Source organism: Sorex araneus, chromosome 6 (assembly GCF_027595985.1).
Source record: "Sorex araneus isolate mSorAra2 chromosome 6, mSorAra2.pri, whole genome shotgun sequence".
Taxonomy (NCBI): domain Eukaryota; kingdom Metazoa; phylum Chordata; class Mammalia; order Eulipotyphla; family Soricidae; genus Sorex; species Sorex araneus.
This window is the reverse complement of record NC_073307.1, coordinates 144,532,888-144,558,075: the sequence shown is the minus strand read 5'-3', so window position 1 is coordinate 144,558,075 and position 25,188 is coordinate 144,532,888. Positions and strand designations below refer to the sequence as shown.

Genomic DNA, 25,188 nt, shown 5'->3' with positions numbered 1-25,188 from the left:
CACTGATGGAAACGGCAGAGTCTTTCTCCAAAAGCTGAGTGACCACCAGAGTTTTAACCATACTTTTCTAGGGGATCTACGCTTACGGATAGAGTGAAAATGTGCTGGGTCAGCATTACACATGGCAGGATGAGGTGACATCACTATGCAGGGCTAGGGTTACACACAACAAGGCGAGAGATAAATTATGCAAATGTGTTGGAATGAGACAATATCTAATCTAGAGGTTTCCCCTCATTGTGACCAGACTTCTCTCTGCAGGGTGAGACAGTAATAAGTTCAGTAAAGGGAGTACTGTGAGAGTCAGGTATCCCCTCATTGGAGCCGGCTTTTTCCTTCTCACACAGACATAGTGGAGTGTTTAACTGTTGGCTACTGTTTACTTCTTTTTAAAAAAATTATTATTATTATTTTTAATTTTTATTTTATTGAATCACCGTGAAAAAAGTTACAAAGCTTTCAGGTTTAAGTCTCAGTCATATAATGATCAAACCCCCATCCCTTCACCAGTGCACATGTTCCACCACCAAGAACCCCAATATACTCCCCTCCCACACCTACCCCCTCACCTGAGTGGCTAATGGTTGTCACTTTATTCTCTCTATACTTTGAATACTTTCAATATTTCAACAGAGAACTCACTATTATTATTTGGAATTTTCCCCCAACAATCAAACCTGCTGAAAAGGCATCATTTGACAATTTGTCTTCCATTGCTGAGAATGAAGATTATATGCGCTCTTTTATATTTTGGATTTAAAATATTTTGGTTTTGGATTTCTGATATCTTAGCTCAGTTCACAGTCTAGATGCATTTCTATAGGAAGCCGCTGGGTGCCAAAATGGGTTAGTAGACCTCCCAGATCATAGTCTTTAAGGAGCAGAGGGGCTGTTTTCGTGCTCAGATCATAGTCTTTAAGGAGCAGAGGGGCTGTTTTCATGCTCGGCTGCTCTGGATCTCATCTGGACGGAAAGAGTGCCGGTAACACCTCCATCCCATGATCTCCTGTGCGCCACGTCACTGCAAACTCATACCTCTGGGTTGTGAGTTCTAGAAGATGGCGGGTGCCACGTGGGCGCCGCTGCCATCTCCCGCGTAGAAAGAGCGCGGCTGCTCCGGATCCTACTGTTTGCTTCTTTAGAAGATCTAATCCTATGGGAAGAAGAATGTTTTTGAAATAGAAGTTATAGGCCATATTTACTTCCAAAGGGAAGATGTTAATAACAGTTCTTAGTTATGTTCAAATAATTGCATTCAAATAACAGTCCCTAGTTATATTTGAAAATATGAAAGCACAGATTTTTGCTACTTTGCGGTTCAAAAGTGAAGAGACCAGAAGAGTCATGACCTCATTTCCTGCCCTCTTACTCTTTCATCATAGGCATAACAAGAATGAGATCATGGATTGTTGTCAGTAGGTGCCTGATTATGTCATTATATAAGTGTTGTGACAGCTTACCACAATAAAGCCAATCGTATTGGCACCATCGACCTCCATCCAGGATTCAAGTTGGCCTTGACAGGCTCAAAGAAGGGGTTAAGCTGGACATTTATTGAACATTATTTTTACACCCCCAGCCTGGCTCCCTGGCTTGACTCATGAGCCTTTGTTTCCATTAAAAACTGTAGGTACATTAAGAGCAAGGGCTGGGATATTTACATTACTGTAACCACAGGATGATCTATAATCAGGAAGCACTTTTAAAGTATAATATGAAAGTTATGGTAATTTCTTATTCTATTCTTGCCTGGTCACAAAATTGCTGTCCTCACCGTTAACTAGATATTATAATATTCTAGTTTTGTTTGGACACACATTTACTGCCCTCATGCTTAACTAACTAGCCTTGTTTAACCCAAGGGACTATCCTGATATTAGGGTTATTATTAAGGGGACAATTTACCACAAAAGAAATACTCGAGCGTTCAAAACTTCTTTCACAAATAGAATAACCAATACTTTAAGGTTGTTGGAGAATTGAGGCTGTAGAGAGGAAAGGCATTTCATAGAACATACCTTACAGCTGATCCATTCAACAGTGTAACTACTGAAGAATAATTTAATACTTTTGGATTAGTATACTTATACCTGTTATATGTCTTGATGCAAATTACTTTTTTAAAAATTCTGATTCTCTCTTTTTTGTTTTAATAGCATGTATGTTTAACAGATAAACATTTGGAAGAATGGGAATGTAGTCCTATACTTAGTTAGTCCCTGCTGGGAAATTTCTTTTCCCTTCTACTCTCCAATAAAACCTTTCTATTTATGAAAAAAATTTGGAGGAATGGTATGCATATTTATGTGCTCTTAGATTTTTTTCTTTTTTTTTTACAAGGCAGCTAACTTTAGTATGACTGATGAATATAGAGGGATTTTTTTCTAATAATAGAACTAAATTGTCACAAGGTTATTCATTCAAATAGGGTTCTGTGTCGAGTCAGACTTCTAACTTTATAATCTCAATGTGGAAGTGATGTTTTGAATTTTTAGGGAAGAAAATAGAACTTAGAACAGGACTGTTTTTGCAGCAAAGAATAATTTGCATAAAAAGTAACTTTATGATAAATCATCTCTTTTGTCTGATTCTTAAGCTGCATGCAGCAATATCTTCTCAAAGAGGCCTTTGTTCTAGTGTGTTTTTTAAAAAATAAGTTCAAGTTTCTCATCTGTATCAAGGACTATAATTGTACCTTTTAGTCATTCTCAGCTAATTTCACATTATAGTTGTGGCTATTATCTCAGTTAAATTACCCTCTGTTTATTATACTATCTCTACTTGGAACATTAACAAACATTGTCAGAAACAGAAATCCTGGGTATGAAAAGCCTCTTATCTCCTCTGTCTGTTTCTCTGGTCAGGGAAGATGCCTTTTATCCTATGATTATTGCACATGGGGAAGTGCATGCTTCAAGGCAGTCATCTTCCAATTGGATCATGTTCAAGCATTTTAGTATATCTCAGCATAGAATTATAGTTTAGAAAGTTGCTTTGCTTAAAAGAATTTCCAGGGACCTTAGAGATAATACAGAGGTTAAAGCTCTTACCTTGCACATGACTGACTTTGGTTCAACCCCTGGCACCATGTATAGTTCCCTAAGTGCTACCAGCATTACGATCTGTGGCCTCAAACAAACAAAATTTTCAAACAAGTGTCCTCCTGCAGTTTATGTTTGGAAAATTCTGTACAATATTTATCTATGACTAGAAGTACTTAGTGCAATGAGTAGTTAACATATCTGAGAGATGATTATGTAAGGTATGTACATATATGTTATTTCTGTAATTGAGAATTACCTAAACTTTGTTAAATTTTGAAACCCTTTTGCTAAAACCAGTCAGTGTCCTATAATGGCAAGTTGTTTTTTTAGTTCAAGTTATTGACTAGAGGTTTTGCTTTTTGGTCACACCTGGTGATGCACAGGGGTTACTCCTGGCTCATGCACTCAGGAACTACTCCTAGCAGTGCTCAGGGGACCATATGGGATGCTGGGAATTGAACCCAGGCAAACCCTACCTGCTTTGCTATCACTCCAGCCCCTAAAGGTTTTTCTAATAGTTATCAATCTGGAAATTAGTATATATATCATCTTCTGATATATGTCATCCAATGGGCAACTGTTCCCACAGTTTTCTTTTTAATTAGGTGATGTTCTATTGGTTCTACAGTTTTTCAAGTATACCCTTTAAATTTCCAAACACATTTGTATATTTCTGTCCTGGGAAGAACAACTTTTGCATGCAGATTAAAACTTTTTTTTCCCTGAATAATGGTATAAAGGTGGTTATTTTTTCAGACTAAAACCCAAACACAGTAATAAGATTATTATTGGGGGAAAATATGGAACTTCAATTCTGATATTTGTTCATAAAATTTTAAAAATTGTTTTTGGGACAATCCTGGTGGACTTAGGGTTTACTTATTTTTTAAAGTTTTATTGAATCACCGTGAGATAGTTACAAGCTTTCATGTTTGGATTACAATCACACATTGATCAAACACCCACCCCTCCACAAGTGCACACTTCCCACCACCAATATCCCAGCTATACCCCCCTTTCCACCCTCCCCCTGCCTACATGGAAGACAATATTCCCCATTCTCTTTCTCTACTTTTGAGCATTTGGCTTGCAACACAGACACTGAGAAGTCATCATGTTTGGTCCATTATCTACTTTCGGCACATATCTCCTATCCCGATTTATTCCTCCAGCCATCATTTTCTTAGTGATCACTTCTCTATCCCATCTGCCTTCTCCCCTCTACTCATGAAGCAGTCTTCCATCTATGGGGCAATCCTCCTGGCCCTTATATCTACTGTCCTTGTGTGTCAGCCTCATATGATGTTATTCTATACTCCATACAAAATCCTTCTATGTCTGTCCCTCTTTCTGACTCATTTCACTTAGCACCATACTCTCCATGTCTCTCCATTTATAAGCAAATTTCATGACTTCCTCTTTCCTAACAGCTTCATAGTATTCCATTGTGTAGATGTAACAAAGTTTCTTTAACCAGTCATCTGTTCTAGGGCACTTGGGTTGTTCCCAGATTTTGGCTGTTGTGAACCATGCTGCAATGAACATATAGGTACAGATGTCATTTCTACTGTACTTTTTTGCATTGTTGGGATATATTCCCAGAAGTGGTATTGTGGGATCATATGGAAGCTCAATTTCTAGTCTTTGAAGGACTGTCCATATTGTTTTCCAAAAAGGCTGGACTAGTCGGCATTCCCAAGAATGAAAGAGCATCCCTTTCCCCCCACATCCACACCAGCACTGGTTGCTTTTGTTCTTTTGAACATGTGCCAGTCTCTCTGGTGTGAGATTAGGGTCTACTCTTAATTAAGTGCTTGTGGGTAATTGGTAATAGTCAGAGAAACTGGCCATGTGGTGTTGGGGATTGAATTTGGGTCTTCTGCATATGAAGTGTACACTTCAGCCCAAGGATTTCTCTTCCTATCCCACTGTTCATAAGCTTGTTAGGAATGTGAAAGCTTTTTCAATAAAGATTATAGCATTTGTATAACATATTCTTATAGTTTATCTTAACACTTGTTTATGTAGGGTGTATTTTCTAGGTATTATATATAGATCACTGCTATCCCGTTGTTCGTCGATTTACTCAAGTGGGCACCAGTAACGTCTCTATTACACTCAGCCCTGAGATTTTAGCAGCCTCTCCTTATTCGTCTTTCCCAACGATTGGAGGCTCTTTCACGGTCAGTGGAATGAGACCTATCGTGACTGTTTTTGGCATATCGAATATGCCACGGGTAGCTTGCCAGGCTCTGCCGTGTGGGCGGGATACTCTTAGTAGCTTGCTGGGCTCTCTGAGAGGTATGTATATATCTTTTACTGTATTTGACATATGAATACGCCATGGGGAGCTTGCAAGGCTCTCCCATGCGGGCAATAGACTCTTAATAGCTTGTCAGGTTCTCCAAGAGGGTGAACAAGGCTATTAGATGTCACGTGGCTGCAAAGCTTCTGGGAGCTTGGTCTTATAGTCTCTGGATGTTGGCCATTGGTGGGGTTACATGGTGCCGCGGGCAGTTTGTGGGTATGGCTGCTAAATTACTGGAAATGGGGGGGGGGTCTGGGTGTAAAAGGCCTAGTCCCAATTCGAGCAGGCTTGGAGATCTCAGCTCCAGGTCCCATACACCTGGGTTCTTCTGCCGGTTCTGTCATGCGTGAGGCTTGTCTGAACATGTGGAGAGTGGCCTTGAGCATGGTTGTGGCTGGGTTCTGGAGGTCTTCAACTGTTAAGGCCCTGCTTGGGGCCAGGAGGGAAAGGCAACCTATCCCCTCTGAGGGGCCCCGGTGAAGACAGCCAGGCACGGAGCGGCGGGGCGGGCAAGAGACTCTTTGTCGCTCTCTTCCGGGAGGTTGGTCTAATAGTCTATGGATGTTGGCCATTGGTGGGGTTACACAGCGCCGGGGGCAGTTTGAGGGTGTGATTGCCAAGCTACTGGGAAATGGGGGGTCTGGGTGGAGAAGACCTAGTCCCAATCTGAGCAGGCTTGGAGATCTCAGCCCTGGGTTCTGCACACCTAGGTTCCTCTGCCGGTCCCGTCATGCGTGAGGCTTGTCTGAAAGTGTGAAGAGTGGCCTTGATCATGGCTGTGGCTGGGTTCAGGAGGCATACATTATATATGGATATTATATATTTTATACAATAGTTTAATACAAAAATGTATTTCTAAAAGAATATGTCAACAAAACCCTCCAGTGAGGGTTAGATATGGTGAATTTGGATACCTGTTAGGATGTGATTAGTTAAACTCTTTAAGACTGGTCTTGGTTTGGGATTGGAGAGATAGAAAAGTGGATGGGGTCATTTACCTGGTGCACCGCTGACCGGGATTTGATCTTAGGCAAACCATCTCACTCTCCAAACACTTCCAGGAGTGATCCCGGAGTGCAGAACCTCCATTAGTAATCCCTGAGCACTGTTAAATATACTCCAATCTCCCCATCTTCTGCCAAAAAAATAAACAACCAAAAATTTGTTTGGGCATATTCTCACAACTGTCACTGATGGATTCACATAGTAGAGTATTCTATTCCACAAATTCACATCTTTGTCTTTGATGTGTATTCCTAGGCAACCTTCATCAGTGCATGTATTCACAGTATACCTTAACTTAACCTCATTTTTGCTCCTGGAACTCCTTCTCTAGGCCCTATGATTGATTCAGGAATGTTTCTATAATTTTCTCAAGAATGTAGAGTCACACCAGCTTTTTGTTCAGTGCCTCTACATACCTAGGTTTAAAGTGTTCCCCACTAGGCAGGGTGGGGTGGGGGGGAGATGGGTTTGGGGAGGGTGGGAGGGACACTGGGTTTACGGGTGGTGGAGAATGGGCACTGGTGAAGGGATGGGTTACCAAACTTTGTATGAGGGAAGTATAAGCACAAAAGTGTATAAATCTGTAACTGTACCCTCACGGTGATTCTCTAATTAAAAATAAATAAATTTATAAAAAAAATAAAGTGTTCCCCACTATATAAGTAATATGAAAAAAAGTGTTCCCCACTATATAAGTGTTTTTTTTTTTTGCTTTTTTTTTTTTTTGGGGTCACACCTGGTGATGCACAGGGGTTACTCCTGGCTCTGCACTCAGGAATTACCCCTGGCGGTGCTCAGGGGACCATATGGGATGCTGGGAATCGAACCCAGGTCGGCCGCGTGCAAGGCAAACGCCCTACCCGCTATGCTATCGCTCCAGCCCCCTATATAAGTGTTTTGGAGGGGCTACATCTAGTGATGCTCAGGAGTTACATCTGGCTCTGTGCTGGCTCTGATATCACTCCTGGCAGTGCTCAGGGGATGAAATTGGATGCTGGGGATTGAATCTGGATTGACTGCATGCAAGTCAAGTGCCCTACTTGCTGTATTATCTCCTCAGCCCAAATAGAGGCAATTTGCATAACTCTAAAGAACGAATTTGGTGCTTCATTCTTTCTGGCCTTGGGTACTGCTTAACCTGTGCCAGAAGAGAAAGCAGTCACTTCCCCCCTGGATCTCTACAAAATGCTTCTTAGAAATATGGTTGACAGCTGTGCCAGTGAAGCCACTGTAGAACTTAAACAAACTGGTTTTGGGATCCTTGGAGGAAGTAATTTGCACTGTCATGTTGAGGGAATGACTTTTCTGTAGGAAGGAGGTGGGTGGCATAAGGATGATAAATGGTGCTGAATGAAAGGGTGAATAAAGCCCTGGACAATTTGAAATTCCTTTGGAGAAACCTGGAAGTTAAGTATTTTCTTTCTTTTCCCTTTATCTTTTGTCTGTCTCATAATTCAGTTTTATGGCCCCTCTTTTGCTGTCCATGGTTCTGAATTATGATGCGACCTAGACTTAGTTTAACCTTCGTGATTTCCTGACCCACACTTTCTTTTAAGGTAGAAAATGACTCAAATTCCTTCTTTCTCTGAAATCATGAGAAACATTTAATATTTTATAATAGTCACATATAATTTCTTATTATGATTCCTCTCCCATCAATGCACCAGGCAATGTGTCAGACAGTAAAGGAACAGGCACAGCCCTGGCTAAAATAACATCAAAAGCTGGATCCAAGACCCACTAGAGTGGCTCATATTACTCAGGGATGGCCCTTCCTACGGAGGGATCAACCTCAGCTGGACCTGGATTTCAATTATCGCTCTCAATTTACTAGTTATATTGCTTAAAGGCAGTCACTTAATCTTACTTTCATTTGCTCATCTGACATTGAAGAGCTAGCAATACCTATTTTAGGATTATTGTGAGCATAATATGAGAGAATATAAAATGTTTAACACAGTGTCTGGCATAGATACTCAAAAAATACTAATTTTTATTCCCTTCTTTGAGTATCAGTGCATGCTGTTTTAATCTTCCATAAGGAAGTTGACTGTGGCTGAACAAAAAAGCAAAGCACAGTGGGTAGGGCATTCACCTTGCATGCAGCCGACCCGGGTTTGATTCCTCCACCCCTCTCAGAGAGCCCGGCAAGCTACCAAGACTATCTCGCCTGCACGGCAAAGCCTGGCAACCTACCCATGGCGTATTTGATGTGTCAAAAATAGTAACAACAAGTCTCACAGTGGAGACGTTACTGATGCCCGCTCGAGCAAATCTATGAACAATGGGATGACAGTGATACAGTGAAGGAAGGTAGCAATTCTTGAAGACAATATTTAAGTGTAGGTTCTTTTCCTGAAAATTTTCTTTGTTTCAAGTAACAGTAACTCTAATATCTGATCTTTGGTTTTTCTAAGGAATTACTTGAGGAAAAGCTGTAGATCATCTTGGTTTAAAGACAAAGTAGGAAATAGCAACTCATTTAAACAATGTGGCCAATGCACCATGGGTGACATTTGCATAGGTTCAGCGATGTGAGCACTTCTGAAACTGTAGTGTCTTTTTTTTTCAGTCCTCTGTGGTGAAATTAGGGATGGTGATTCTAAGAAGTACACATTTCAGGGTGTACACAGTTGGATTAGGACTTGTACTTTGTTGATTATAAAGAACTTGGTCAACTTCTTTCTTTCTTTCTTTCTTTCTTTCTTTCTTTCTTTCTTTCTTTCTTTCTTTCTTTCTTTCTTTCTTTCTTTCTTTCTTTCTTTCTTTCTTTCTTTCTTTCTTTCTTTCTTTCTTTCTTTCTTTCTTTCTTTCTTTCTTTCTTTCTTTCGCTTATTGGATCACACCCGGCGATGCACAGGAGTCACTCCTGGTTCATGCACTCAGGAATCACCCCTGGCGGCGCTCAGGGGACCATATGGGATGCTGGGATTCGAACCCGGGTCGGCCGCGTGCAAGGCAAATGCCCTACCCCCTGTGCTATCACTCCAGCACCTTGGTCAATTTCTATCTCTACATTTAGGGTAGTCAGTTGAACGAATTGGGAATAAATTGCTAGATGGGGTATGGGTGAAGTGGGGGGGGGAGTCAAATGCTCAGTTCCACACAGAACGTGTTTGTGTGTATGTATATTGTGAGGGATGTAAGGAAAGGATATTCCCCAAACTCAGACTTATAGAGGGTTTTAGTACTCATAGAAAACTGTTTCAAGCATCAGAAATGAACAGATCCATCAAGTCCCAAATCTATCATGTTTTTTTTTTGTCAAATGTACTTAATAGAAAAATTACAGATCGGATTTGAGATAACTATTGCTTGCCACATTCAGAAATTGTTATGCAGGCAGCAGTCTACTTTATTTTAGATCCCTGGTACCATCTCCTTATGATTCTCCTGGTATGGTCCTTCGCAGCATTTGGCTTTTCAAGTGGACAGAAATATGGCAGCAGCAGTCTGTAAACCACATCTAGAATAAAAGACCTGTAGGAAGAAAAGAGGCTAGTTTATTTCTGTATCTATTCTAGGTGTGATAAAACATTTTCACAAGGGTTGGGGAGATATGTCAAAGACAGGAACACATACTTTGCCTGTGGATGTTCCAAATTTGATTCCTGGTACCACGTGGTTCCCCAATGACCATCAAGTGTATATTATGGCACAGTGTGCCCTGGTGGCTCCCACCACTACCAGCCCCAAACATATAAACTTTGGGCCAATCTATCCAAGATAAATAATTTTGGGAGGCCCTCTCTGTTTCTTTTTGGATGGTGCTCAGAATTTACACCAGTTCTGTGCTCAGGGATCACCCCTGGTTGTGTTTAGGCAGCTGTATGGGGTGCTGGGATCGAACGCCAGATTAGCTGTATGCGAGGCAAATAGCTTACCCATTGTACCATTTAACCAACCCCCACTTATTGTTTTTATTATAACAAATACATATGCATGTAGAGAAAATTTGAAATAAGCATGAACTAAGGTCATCATTATCCCATTTCATGTATAGGATGTGATATTTTTGGAAATTTGATGCAATGTCTGTTTTAATACAAATATGACCTTCATTTTAATATGCATACCGTTTTTTTGTGATTTCATGTCTATTTTCTTCTTCATCCTGAACAATCTGTCAGCTAGTTAAAACAAAAGTAGTCATCTGCGCCTCGATTACAGTAATTATTTAAGTATAGTACTTTTCTAATGATTTGTCTCCCTGTTTTACCAAATGAGAAAGTTCCATTAGTACAGTGTATGTTCCCGGAATGCAATTAACTTTAAGTAAAGAATAAGTCATAGTAACGTCAAATCATATGGTATGTTTTATTTACTTAGTGTTATGTTCTGAGGTATATTCAGTGACTTAATGGTATCATTAAAGACACTGATATTGAACCAGAGAGATTGTATAGGGGTTACGGTTCTTGCCTTGCATGTGTCTCTTATCTGATACCACATGCTCCCTGGGTATGGAGTTGAGAGTAGCTGGCCAAGCATGGCTAGGTATGCACCCCACCTCCCCCAAAACTTAGATATTTCTTGAGTGGACTGAACGATTTTTTCTTGTCTTTAGGGATGGAGCAATAGCACAGCGGGTAGGGGGTAGGGTGTTTCCTTGCACACGACCGACTCGGGTTTGATTCTTCTGTCCCTCTCAGAGAGCCCAGCAAGCTACCGAGAGTATCCTGCTCGCACGGCAGAGCCTGGCAAGCTCCCCATGGCGTATTTGATTTGCCAAAAACAGTAACAAGTACTCACAATGGAGACGTTACTGGTGCCTGCTCGAGCAAATCAATGAGCAATGGGATGACAGTGACAGTGACAGTTATAACTTCACAGGGTCACAAGATGGCTGCCACAGTTCCAGGCACAGTGCTTCTATGATCCCAAACAGAATGAAGAAGGGGATATGTGGGGAAAGGGTCTTCTGTTGTGAGTAATACAAATTTATTGCAAAACTACACTTGATGTTATCTTATAATTAAGTTACCAAAACTTGGTCAAGTAATAATTCTTGTAGGAGTCTGACAAAGGGGTGAGAATTATTATGATCTGTTCAGAAAATCATGATTTATCTTTTGGAGCTGGGCATTTTGAAACCTAAATAGAATCTTTTTTTTTTAAGTGGAAAGACTGGTGCACAAGGAGCACTGGCTGTAGGAGAGGAAACTAATAGTGCCAGCCACAGGCAGGTATTTGTTTTTCAAAAATGTCTGAGTCTGACACAAAGAAACCCATAAATATTAGAATAAATGAAACTTCCTTTGGCAGATAAACTGAGGCCCAGGGAGCAGAAAGTATATGATTTTCCTGAGGCCACACAGCAAATGAGAAGAATAAGTGGAACTATAACTCACCTGTGCTAGCTCCTGGCCTGGAGTTTTTCCTATTAGCAAAGCTACATTCTAGTTTTTGTCTTATTATTTATGGAAAAGTTAATGCGGCATGTTTCCTTTTTAGCTTTTTGGATGTTTGATAGAATGACAAAACTTACACTGGCAATTTCCTTAGAACTTTGTAAGGAAAAGCATATATGAATATTTGTCCCATTGAGAGTCAGTCAACCATGTCCCTCTTTAAAAGACCTACTGTTATGGAATGAGGTGATCAGAATGTAATAGACTTTTATTTTAAAGATAGCATGCCACTGTATTGTATTGTTTTATGTACTTGTTACAATTATCAAATATGAAGTGGAAACACTTAGAACTCACAGAACAAATACTGAGACCCAAACACGGCAAACAGTATTAGTGTTTAAAATATAGTCTCTGGGGTGCAAAGAGACAACACAGCAGGAAGGGCACTTGTCTTGCATGGGGTTGACTTGTGTTTAATTCCTAGTACCTTATATGGTCTCCTGAGAATCTGTCTGTCCATCTATCTAATCTATCTATCTATCTATCTATCTATCTATCTATCTATCTATCTATCTATCTATCTATCTATCTATCTATCTATCTATCTATCTCTATCTGTCTGTCTATCTGTCTATCTATCTATCTATCTATCTATCTATCTCTATCTGTCTGTCTGTCTATCTGTCTATCTATCTATCTATCTATCTATCTATCTATCTATCTATCTGTCTATCTCTATCTGTCTGTCTATCTGTCTATCTATCTATCTATCTATCTATCTATCTCTATCTGTCTGTCTATCTGTCTATCTATCTATCTATCTATCTATCTATCTATCTATCTATCTACCTATCTATCTTCTATGTGGTGTAGGTACTAATCTATTATATTTAAAGGTGAGGAGACAGACTTGTAGAGGTTATCACTTGCTACAAGTGACAAAGTTTTGAGCTGCTTCCTGTCAGCTCACCCACTGGCCATGCCCTTCAGAGTCACAACTAAATCTCTGAAGAGATGCAAGCCAAGATGCTAAAATTAATGGAGAGACTAGTCTCCTGGATGAGAACTCTGGGGCACCCTTTGTGGAAGCCCGGGTAGCCACGCCCACACCCCACTGCTGCCACCACACCAAAGGCTCAACTCTATGGCGTCACTAATCTCGGCAGAGACACCAAATTGCAAAAATCCCAGGTACTCTGATGCCCAGGTTGAGAACTCTGAGGCCTCTTGGGGGTGAGGCTGAACAGCCTCCTTTTCATGCTCTCCCCCTCTTCTGGAAACCCTGGGAGCCACGCTTACCTCCCTCAGCCTCCACCATATAAACTCAGCCAGTTCTACAGATCCTTATGTTTCTTGACTGCAAGACACTTCCAAATTCCATACTACTGATATCTCAGTAGGAGAACAGATAGGAAATTAGACAGGAAATTAGATAAGAAATTAACAAAGACGCCAATTAAACTCCACGAACAAATGAATAACATGGAAGGCTCAACTAGCAACAAACAACTTAGTAAAACCTCAGAAAAGGACTTAACCCCATGGTTAGATATAACAGTTTTCACAAATTTTCTTTTACTGAAGTAATTTTGATAATTCCTCTAGCCAATTCGTTGTGGCAGGTGGTAGGAAACAAATTATTGTGTGCCTGCTAAGGGGCACACAGTAATTTGTAATTTGGGGGTAGTTGGGAAAATGAAGGAGGTCAGTCTGGTTGTGGGATTGGTGTTGGAACATCGAAAGCCCACAACAACTGTATCATGAGCAACTTTTAAATAAGAGTATCTGAAAATAAGTCAGAAAGGTTTGAAGTAGCAAAAGTAGAGTTGGGGTTCATATCTTGAAAGGTGGACTGCAAAATTTGTGCTTTGTTACTGTCTTAAACTCCTGTCCTGTGCTTGGCACTACAGAAATTCTATGCAAATGAACACTCACGGTGTTCTCTGAAGTCTCTCATAGTTAGGGGCGTAGTATATGTTTAAACACTTTGTTTTATTTCTGAATATTTTTGGAATTAGCATTTAAATAATTTCCATGTACAAAAGATTCCTTTGCTTCATTGTCACCTATTGCCATTAGCCTCATGTCAAAATGCAAGTTAACTTTCTTGGAATTTCAATATAGGTCTTTCAAAAACTTTGTAGGTATTTTGAATTTTTCATATTAGCATAAAGGAGTAAAACATACATTATGAGTTGTTTAAAGATTCCAGAAGCTATTATGCATCATAATGTGTACTGAAGTTAATTCTAAAGCATATCTATAGCTCATTTTATTTTATGCCATGGCACCTTGTTTATAGTATAGTATATTTATGGGTTAGAATGATATTAAATATTCTGGCCTTATGTGGTTGTTTTTTTCTTTCCTGATAAAATTTTAAAATGACATTTAATGTTTACTTGAGGTGCAAAGCTGTTTTATTATTTTGTTACAAGTTAGCTTTTTGGGTAATCATTAATATCTTACTGACCTGGCTTATGTTAAAGATTTATTCCCCTGAGTTTATGGTTCTCTACTTGTAGAGGCTTTTTGTTAGAATAAGCAAAGTACTTTGTTAACTTTAAAAACTTTAAAGATAGGTCTTGTCTAACACAATAATGAATCCTTAAGATATTCCTATTTCAGTGGTCAGTATTACTTCTTCACAAGTAGACACTTGTTAGGACACAATTTTCCACAGGTCACTAGAGTTTTATGAGTAAAGATGTTGATTGCCTTTGTCCTTTCAAGGATGCTTGTATAACAATTAACCTTAGAGAATAATGGCTCTTGGTGCAAAGGGAAAATTTGCCTACAGTCTAGGAAGATAATATACAGGGCATGGGTCAGTAATCATAATATCTTTTACAAAAAATTAGGGTTCTGGGTAAGTTTTCTATTATTCTTATTTAATGCAGCACTCTTCTGTTTGTTTGATCTTGAGCCTCATTCAGTGCTCAGGGGTTTCTCTTGGTTTAATGTTTGGGGTTTACTTGTGGGTTACCCAGGGCAGTATCCAATCGACTCTGGACCTTCTGAATGAAAAGCATGCACTCAGCAAGTAGAGCTGTCTCTCCAGCCCTGTAATGCAGCCCTTTTGGTTCTACCCTCTGGGAAGAGGTATTTGGGGAACTGCCACTAATGTGGATTCTTTGGCTACTTACTGCATTTCCAAAAAGCGACTAAGTCTTGTCTCTGAGGAGTCTCTTGCTCGCCAGCATACTTAGAAGCCAGCTTCTTAGCTTCTAAGGAGAATAAAGTTGTAGGTTCTTTCTAACTTTTGTCAGTTTCCAAACTAAATTTTTATGGGCATCTTGTCCCCCAGCATAGATTAGCAATGTTTTCACATTGAGTGTTAGTTTCGGGCCAAACGTGGCTGTGTTTAGGGCTTAATTTTGTCCCTGCACCCACTCCTGATGTATGGTGTCATTTCTGGCATGATTGGGGCATCATATGTGGTTCCAGGAATTGAACCCAGGTCAGGTGTGTGCAATGTTAAGTGCCCTACTCACTGTACTATCTCTCTGGCCCTAGATCATCAATATTAAGTTAACAGACACTTGAAATTTTTTTAAGTTCTAAGGAGGATTTAAACTTCAGATGTTCTTAAACATTTTATACAAATAGAGTAAAATTCATGAATAAATATTTGGTTGTTATATTTATATCAGATTTTACAAATAAAAGATTTGAAGCATTACTTATTTGTACTACTTATTCAACTTTATTTAGTTAACTCTACTTTTTCCTTTTTTTTCTCAGAATGCTTCTTCATCCTGGAGACAGTCATCATTTTGATTTGGTTGTATGTCCACAAACCCTACACATTTACTCCAAATACTAAAAGTAAAAAATGTGTACTTTGTGTTATAGCATGTGGTCTTTCAATTTGCCTTTCTCATTCAACATTTTAAAATAATTTAAAATGTACTGATATCCAGCTATTGATTTTCTTCTTTGTGACGACATGAATCCAATGTCTGACTTGTCTACACATTATTAATTAGCAAGTAGACATTTGAGTGGTGTCTAGTATTTTGGTTTTACAAATGATGTGATGAGCATCTCCATGTCTTGGCATGGTGAAGAGAGATTTCTCTACGATAACTAATACAGTATGTCAGAATTGACACTGCGCCAGTCTGGGACTAGAAAACTAGGCAAGCTCCACTTTTTCTCCTTATAGGAAGCCAACTACGGTGTTAGAGATCCACCTTCTAGGAGTTTGTCAGGCTGTGAGGAAGTCTGAGCTAGCCATGTGCAGAGGCCAAGAGAACAGAGAAAAAGAGAGAGACAAACGGCTCTACTCTCCTTGCCATTCCAGCCATCCTTATTCAAGTGCCAGACATATGAGTGATAAAGTCACTGTGGACGTTCCAAATGTCACATGGAGCATTGACAAGCTATGGGATTCTTCCAAATTTGCAGAATTCAAAGCAGGGAAGTAAAATTGTCTTCATCACTATGCTTAGAAAATCAAATGCCCATTTTTAATCGTTTCTATCATGATTATTTAAAAACGTTATTTATTATTTTTTCACTGAATCACTGTGAGACACACAGTTACAAGGCTATTCGTGATTGGGTTTCAATCATATAATGTTCCAACACCTGTCCATTCACCAGTGCACATTTCCCACCACCCATGTCCCCTATTTCCCTCCCGCCCCCTACCCAGCTGCCTCTATAGCCGGCACCCTCCCTCCCTCTCTCTCCCTCCTTCCCTCCCTATTCCACTCCTTCCTTTTTGGGTATTGTGGTTTGCAATACAGATTTTGAGTTGTGAATGTGAATTTTTGTTTTTTAGCCACAGCCAGCTGTGCTCAGGGCTTACTCCTGGGTCAGCACCTAGGAATCACTCCTGGCAGAGCTTGGGGGACCATAAGTGGTGCCAGGGATTGAATCTGGGCCAGCTAAATAGAAGGCAAATATTCTAGCCACTGCACTATTTCTCTGGTCCCAGACTTTGAAAAAATTTTACCTTTGAAGGGAAAAATCTAACACAATATTTATGTTTGGTACCAAATTTGAGGTTGTTATGGTTTGTGCTTGGAGCACCCCAGAGGGGGCCGGGTGAAAGCCCTCCCCACCTGAAGGAACCCAGTCCCAGCAGCTGACCTCCACTACCCAATGGCTGCCATGCTCCAGGCTGCTTTCCACACACTTGGGCCAAATCTCATGCATGAGTGAACATATTCCTGTACTGACACATCATGGGACACTCCCTACCCATTTTCCATAAAACCATAGAGGGATATATATATATATAAGATATCTATATCATATCTATATACACATATACATATACATACATACATACATGTATATGTATATGTATGTGTATATATACAATATATATAATATATATATACACACCTCTTGGAGAGCCTGGCAAGCTACTGAGAGTATCCTGCCTGCACGGAAGATCCTGCCAAGCTCAGAAACAGTAATGATAGCAGGTCTCATTCCCCTGACCCTGAAAGGCCTCCAATCATTGGGAAAGATGAGTAAGGAGAGGCTTCTAAAATCTCAGGGCTGGGATAAATGGAGATGTTGCTGGTGCCCACTCGAGCAAATCGATGAACAATGGGATGACAGTGATACAGTGAATACAGACACCAAAAGAGTATCATGTGTACCCCTTTACCTATTTCAGAACTCAGTTCTTGTCCAGAGTGATCATTTCCAACTATTATTGATGGGATTAGATTTTTCTGTATTGTAAAGTTCTATCAGTGCCTTATATATCTTTGATATTATCTCATTACCAGATGGGTACTGGGTAAAAAATGTTTTTGATTCCTTGCTCTGTCTTCTGGTCAACTTTTCTTTTGAGGTGCAGAAGCTTCTTAATTTTAAATTTTTTTTTTGCTTTTTTGGGTCACACCTGGCGATGCTCAGGGGTTACTCCTGGCTCTACACTCAGGAATCACTCCTGGCAGTGCTGGGGGACCATATGGGATGCTGGGAATTGAACCCGGGTTGGCTGCGTGCAAGGCAAAAGCCCTACCTGCTGTACTATCGCTCCAACCCCATGGTGCAGAAGCTTCTTAGTTTAATGTAATTCCATTTATTTATCTTTGCTTCCACTTGTTTGATCAGTGGTGTTTCATCTCTGAAGATGCCTTTAGCTTCAATATTACGAAGGCTTTTACCTATGTTTTCTCCTTATGGATTCAGATGAAACTCATTTTTTTCTGACACTTTTTCTTTCTCTGTATAAATGAGGACAGCATTCTTTATATATAGATACTAATGATTGGTGTCGTAGGAATCTCAACTTATGAAGGCATGAATCCAAATAATTTGCTTTATCCTCTAATTGCCACCAATTGTACTATGTTGATGCCTCCTCTTCATGGACAGTATCTTAGCATCTCCAATACATTTTAGCCACACTCTCCATCATTAGAGGGACTTCTAACCATTTTCTAAAAATTTTATTTCTTTGCATTTTAAAGGACTGGAGCGATAGCGCAGCGGGTAGGGTGTTTTCCTTGCACGTGGCTGACCTGGGTTTGATTCCTTCATCCCTCTTGGAGAGTCTGGCAAACTACTGAGAGTATCCAGCCTGCATGGCAGAGCCTGGCAAGCTACCTGTGGAATATTTGATATGCCAAAAACAGTAACAACAAGTCTCACAATGGAGACGTTACTGGTGCCTGCTCAAGCAAATCCATGAACAACGGGACGACAGTGGTACAGTGCTACAGTGTTTTAAAACTCAAATCTCATATTTGATGAAAAGTGCTCTAGATATATCTTCTGATTTGGTGGCACTAAATTTGAAATCATTTGTAGTTGAGCATGGTGGAAGTCTCATCTCATACATGTTGGGATGTTGGTTAGACAGGAGTGAAAAGGAAAGCAGATTATGCTGTCCCCTCTGCTCAATAGTTTCCTTTACTGGTCCCAAATGGTATTTGAATTTGATGTCTATGGGTCCCATGGGGCAATATTATAGCTCTCAATAGGTTCAAGTGATGGTATCCTCCTTTCCATACAGTTTCTGAAGACACTGGAGATTCTTTACATCAGGGATATATATCTTCTTTATTATTACTATATTTATTATTTTCAATTGAATAACTATGAGATAGACCCTCACAAAGCTGGTCATGATTAGGTTTCAGTCTACAGTGTTCCAACACCCACCCCTCCACCAGTGTACATTTCCTAGTACAAGGGCCCCCAAATTCTCTCCCATTACCCCAACAACCACCCTAGACTGCCTCGATGGCAGATACTTTTCTTCTCTCTCTCTCTGTTTCTCTCTCTCTTCCCTTCTCTCTCTCCTTTTGGGCACTGTGGTTTGCAATATTACATCATGGATATATTTTCTTCTGAGTGTCCAGTGGTTGCCTTGTTGAGCATGTTGGGTTTCTCTTTGCCTCATGATTTATTATCACCCGCAAGACGTCAAAATCTAAGGCCTTTTAGTTGTTTGAACTCAGGATGGGGATAAGAGATTTCTTTCTTTCCTTTGTTTTTCTCTGCTGTCTTACACAATGCCATCTCTTCTAGTTGTCTTTTCACCAGCTCCATAAGTGTGAAGCAAATCATCAATTTCAGTGCCCAGGTAAGGATTTTATTAGGAAGCAAAATATCAATAGGACCTTCCTGCACATATGGCCACACTTTGCAAACCTTGAGTGTTTTCTTGATTTTAGGAAGAGGAAGCCCTTCTTTTTTATCAGAGATAGAGGGCAAAGGAGGGAAATGGGTTAACTATAAGAGAATTTAAAACGTCTTTCCAACTATGGTCAATCAGAGGTTTAGAGACTGTGGTAGTGTCATTTCTGTTGAAACTGAATCCATAGAGAAGCTCAGAGAAAGCTTTCTGCTAGAGATTTCTGATTTTGTGCAGTTATTGGATCTGTTTTTCTCAGTCAGACCTTGGATTTCCTGATAACACTATTTCATATAATTAATTTCTTTATTCATTGGTGTAAAAAAATCTATTTCCAAACTATTGGCTATTTTTAAAAACTTCCCCCTGCAAATTTTATTTTACGAAAGCACAATGAATTAGAGTTATTGTTAGGCTTTATTTTATTTTTTTAAAATTTTATCTTATTGAATCACCGTGACAAAAGTCACAAAGCTTTCAGGTTTAAGTCTCAGTCATATAATGATCAAACCGCCATCCCTTCACCAGTGCACCTGTTCCCCCACCAAGAATCCCAATATACCCCTCTCCTACCTCCCCCTCCCTGCACCTGAGTGGCCAATGATCTTCACTTTATTCTCTCTATACTTTGGATACATTCAATATTTCAACAGAGAACTGATTATTATTATTTGGAATTTCCCCCCAACAATCAAACCTGCTGAAAAGGCTTCATTTGATAGTTTGTTTTCCATTGCTGAGAATGAAAATTATAGGAGCTCGCGGCTACGCGGTTTTGCTAAAAGAGGAAGAAGTTTTGGATACTGATTTCTCAGAGTCAGGGTGCCACCAGTTCTAACAATATTTGGTTGTTTCCAAATTAGCCATGACAATGTAATATTTATAGTAGTGCCAATTTTAACTGTAAAGGTACAAGCAGGTGTGATTTTATTTTGCAGAGGTAAAATGCACATATAGTGTAACTGAAAGTAATTTCTGGTTCATTTGATTTTGTTTTCCATCTTTGGTTTTCTGGGCTCCAACTTATATTCCAATTAGCTTCATTTTTGATTTTTTCATCTGTATTATATTGGCTCTTTTGGAAAAAGCATATTAAGCATTCTGCTTTGTATATGGCTGTATAAGAAGGGTACAAAACCTCCAACCCCATAAAAATGGGGAGAAAAAAATGAACAGAAATTTCCTCAAAAAAGAAATACAAATGGCCAAAAGGCATATGAAAAAATGCTAGTCATCAGGGAGATGCAAATCAAAACAACAATGAGATATCATCTCACAGCACAGAGACTGGCACAGATTCAAGAGAACAAAAGCAACCAGTGCTGGCGTGGATGTGGGGGAAAAGGGACTCTCTTTCATTGTTGGGAATGCCGACTGGTCCAGCCTTTTTTGAAAACAATGTGAACAGTCCTTCAAAAACTAGAAATTAAGCTTCCATATGACCTCGCAATACCACTTCTGGGAATATATCCCAAGTATGCAAAAAAGCACAGTAGAAATGACATCTGTACCTATATGTTCATTGCAGCACTGTTCACAACAGCCAAAATCTGGAAACAACCCGAGTGCCCTAAAACAGATGACTGGTTAAAGACACTTTGGTATATCTGCACAATGGAGTACTATGCAGCTCTTGGTAGAGATGAAGTCATGAAATTTGCTTATAAGTGGATAGACATGGAGGGTATAATGGTAAGTGAAATGAGTCAGAAAGAGAGGGGCAGACATAGAAAAACTTCACTCATTTGTGGAGTATAAAATAACATCACATGAGGCTGACACCCAAGGACAGTAGATACAAGGGCCAGGAGGATTGTCCCATAGCTGGAAGCCTGCTTCATGAGTGGAGGGGAGAAGACAGATGGAATAGAGAAGGGATTAATAAGAAAATAATGACTGGAGGAATCAGTCGGGATGGGAGATATGTGCCAAAAGTAGATAATGGACCAAACATGATGACTTCTCAGTGTCTGTGTTGCAAGCCATAATGCCCAAAAGTAGAGAGAGAGTATGGGGAATATTGTCTGCCATGGAGGCAGGGGGAGAGTCAGAAAGGGGGGGATAGCTGGGGTATTGGTGGTGGGGAATGTGCACTGGTGGAGGGGTGGGTGTTTAATCATTGTGTGATTGTTACTCAAACATGAACGCTTGTAATTATCTTACGGTGATTCAATAAAATTAAAAAAAAATCAAGATGGAAACTGATTAGATATTGGTGAGGGTGTGATGTTAAATAAATTAAGGATAAGTTATAAAAAATAATATAGGAAAAAATTTTAATATTCCATCTTTCCAGTTAATTTCCTTCCATATTTTGAGTATGAATAAAATACATATCCAAGTTTAACATCTATTCGATTATTCGTTTTGGTTCTGGGGCCTTATCTAGATATGCTCAGGGGCTACTCCTACCTCTGCACTTAGGATTCACTCCTGGCTGTGTTCTGGGGACCATATGGGATGCTGGGGACCAAACCGTGGTTGGCCACATGCTAGGTAAGTGCCTTACCCAGTATATAACCTCTCTAGTGGATTTGACCTTGCAGACATTTAAATTTTAATGTGATCAATTTTCTGTATGACATAAGAAATTCTTCCCTATACTAAAAGCATGAGAATTTTCTATAAGAGTTATAAAATTTTGCTTTTTATGTTTTGGTCTCTTATCAATCTGAAACATAAAACTTATTTATGATGTGATAAAGGGAAAATTTTATTTTATATGGAAACCTAGAGGTTCTGAATAGTCTATTTTTTTGCAGGAAGCAAAGCAACAATTTTGTCTGCATACCATGTTTTCATATTTGCATAGATCTGCTTCTGTCATTTTTATTCTGTTTCCTAAGTATACTGGCCTTCTTTAAAGAAATCTTATATTAATTGCTTTGCTTTTTATATCTTTAACATCCAGTAAGGCAACTGTTCCATCTGTTTTTCTTTCTTCCAGAATAATTTTTATTATTCTTGGCCTTTCCCCCTTGCATATCTATTTTAGAATTGACATTTCATTTTGTAAAATAATGTGTTAAAATATTGATTAGCAATGTATGAGATTTATGGATTAATTTGGGAATGAACTACTCGTCAAATGTAAAATGAGTAAGGTAGCTGCTTCGCAGTCTAACTACATAAATGCTTCCACTTTGCTTCTAGACAATATATCTGACTTTGCAATATTTTTAGCAAAGCTTTATCTGTTGTCATGGTCAATGCCTAACACAAAGCTTCCCTCAATGAATATTTGTGGCATTAATGAATGGACCATCTGTAGATATTTGTGTTAGACATTTTGTAACATAGACAGAATATGTTTTGGGAATTATGCCACCAACTATAAATTTTCAAAATTACAAAAATGTTCTTCATAATTTAGCATGAGACTCTAGTCTCTCAACAAGAATATGTAATTTGCAATTATTGAGGCAGTAATAAATCAGTGTTTTGCATTTTGTATGATCTCTGTTAGTGGTCATGTTATTATTTCTGATTCTTTGTTGAAGATGGTAGAGTGAGCTAGGTGTCAGATTTTATTTTTAAATTTATTTTTAAAAAGTTTTGTAGAGTAAAGGGACATCCAGTGGTGCGGTACTTGGGGTGCTATTTCTGGTTCTTTACTTAGGAGTGACCCCTTGGTGGCATACAAGGAACCATATTTTATGCCAGCAATTGAACCTAGTTTGACCTCATGCAACACAAGATCTCTGCTTCATGTATTATCTCTCCAGTTGCCAGATTAATATTTTTCAAAAATCACTTTATTGAAGAATGAGTGACACAAAGAATATGTACATATTTAATACACAAGACATGATGAGTTGAGAGGTAAGTACATGCCACTGAAACATATACCATAATCTATGCCATAAATATATTCATTACCGTAGGTGGTAATGTTTCCTCTTCCTTCTTTATGACAAAAGCATTTGACATAAGGCATACTCTTTAAGCAAAAATCCAAATTTACAACGTGGCATCATCAACTATAAACATAGTGTTACATAGCAGACCTTAGGACTTTATTCATCCAGCATAATGGACACTCTTATACTTTGGCTATTACTTGCCTCTTCTCCCCTAGCTGCCCACCTTGGGCATTTTTTGATGCCACCTTTAAATAATGTCATACAGTATTTCTAGTTCTCAGTTTGACTTATTTCACTTAACCTCATACCCTCCGGTTTCATCAGTGTTGTTGCAAATGGCAGGAGTTAAACTTCCTTAAATTTTGTTGAATAGTACTCCACAGTTTGTGTTTCTACACTTTACTACTCATCAATGATAAGTTCTCAGTTTATTTCCAGCTATTGTTTGTTTTAAATAAGGCCCCAATGTATTTTTGTGTGTGTGTGAGATGGTATATAGATTATTAATGGTTATATACATTTTGGTAAGTAACCAGAAGTGAGATAATTGGATAGTATAGATTTTCTTTTTAGCTTTTTATTTTTTTGCCACATCCAGTGGTGCTTACTCCTGGTTCTCTGCTCTAGGGTTATTCTTTGCGGGGCTCTACAGACCATCTGTGATATGGTAATGAAATTTGGGTCATCTGCATGCAAGACAAACATCTTTCCTGCTATACTTTCAGGACCCTAGATTATTTTCACTTTTTTTTCTCGATTTTTTGGGTCACACCCGGTGATGCATAGGGATTACTCCTGGATCATGTACTCAGGAATTACTCCTGGTGGTGCTTGGGGGACGATATGGGATGCTGGGAATTGAACCCGGATCAGCTGTGTATAAGGCAAATGCCCTACCTGCTGTGCTATCACTCCAGCCTGATCCTAGGTTATTTTAAATTTTTTCTGGGTCTTCCAAATGGTGCTCAGGGCCTAGGGTACTCTTCCTGTGACCTTCACTAACTGGATCATCAGGTTAGCTTTAGCCCCAAATATGTGGCGTTGTTGGGGCTCTGCAGAGCTCAGGGCTACCCAGGTCACCTCTAGCGGTGTCAGGTCTTCCAGGACCACACTCAGCAATGCTTGGGGGACCATGTGATGCCAGGGATTGAACGAGCAAGGCCTGCGCCTTCATTCCTGTCCTTTTTCCAATGTCTCTAAGTAATTTTTGAAGATTTCCCGTACTCCTTTCCATAACGGCCACTCCAATTCACACTTCCATCTACTGTGCTTAGGGCTCTCTGCTCCCCACATCCTCATGGGAGGGCTCTATAGCTCTCATTTTTTATTTAGAAAAGGGACATACTTGGCAGTGCCAGGGATAACTCCTGGTTCAGTGCTCAGGGATCACTCCTAGTAGTGCTGAGGATTGAACCCACGTTGGCTGCATAGAAGGTAAGTACCTTATCTGGTGCACAATCTCTCCAGGCTCAGTGGAAGGTCTTCTTGAACATGCACCAGCCATGTTCTACTTGCTAACAGAGTTTCTCTTTATATCCTCCCTCCCATATCCTTGATTCCAAATGCCACCTTTGACCAGTTCACATTTAGAGTGTTTCTGCTCGGCTCACCCTGGACCTCAAGTGGTCATTTGGATAAGACTCTTTTCAAAGAGACTCAGGGAGAGCATGGGGGAGAAGCGGAGGAAAGACAGAACAGGGTTGAGTGTGGAACGAGAAGGGGATAATGGAGGCAGGGTCAATTGTCTCACTAAGCTCAAGAGTGAAAGTGTTTCCCTGACAGCATCCACCACTCTTTACTCTGCCGTGAATTGCCAGGCTCTTGTGTTTGGACATTTGTCGCTTCACTCTCCTTGTATTATTTCAAATTCCAAGGGCTAGTGGCCAAATTCTCCAGATATTTCTTCTGAAGCTCCCTAGTCTTGAAAATTCTCTATAATTCAGTAGAAGCTTTCTAATCTATTCTCAGTGGGTTGATCAAGTATATTGGGTTGAGATTTGCG

General features: G+C 39.6%; 1 pseudogene; it reads right to left on the bottom strand.

The window, feature by feature from the left end:
- Positions 1–25,188, bottom strand: part of LOC129405555 (uncharacterized) — a 244,320-nt pseudogene that overhangs the window by 91,088 nt on the left and 128,044 nt on the right.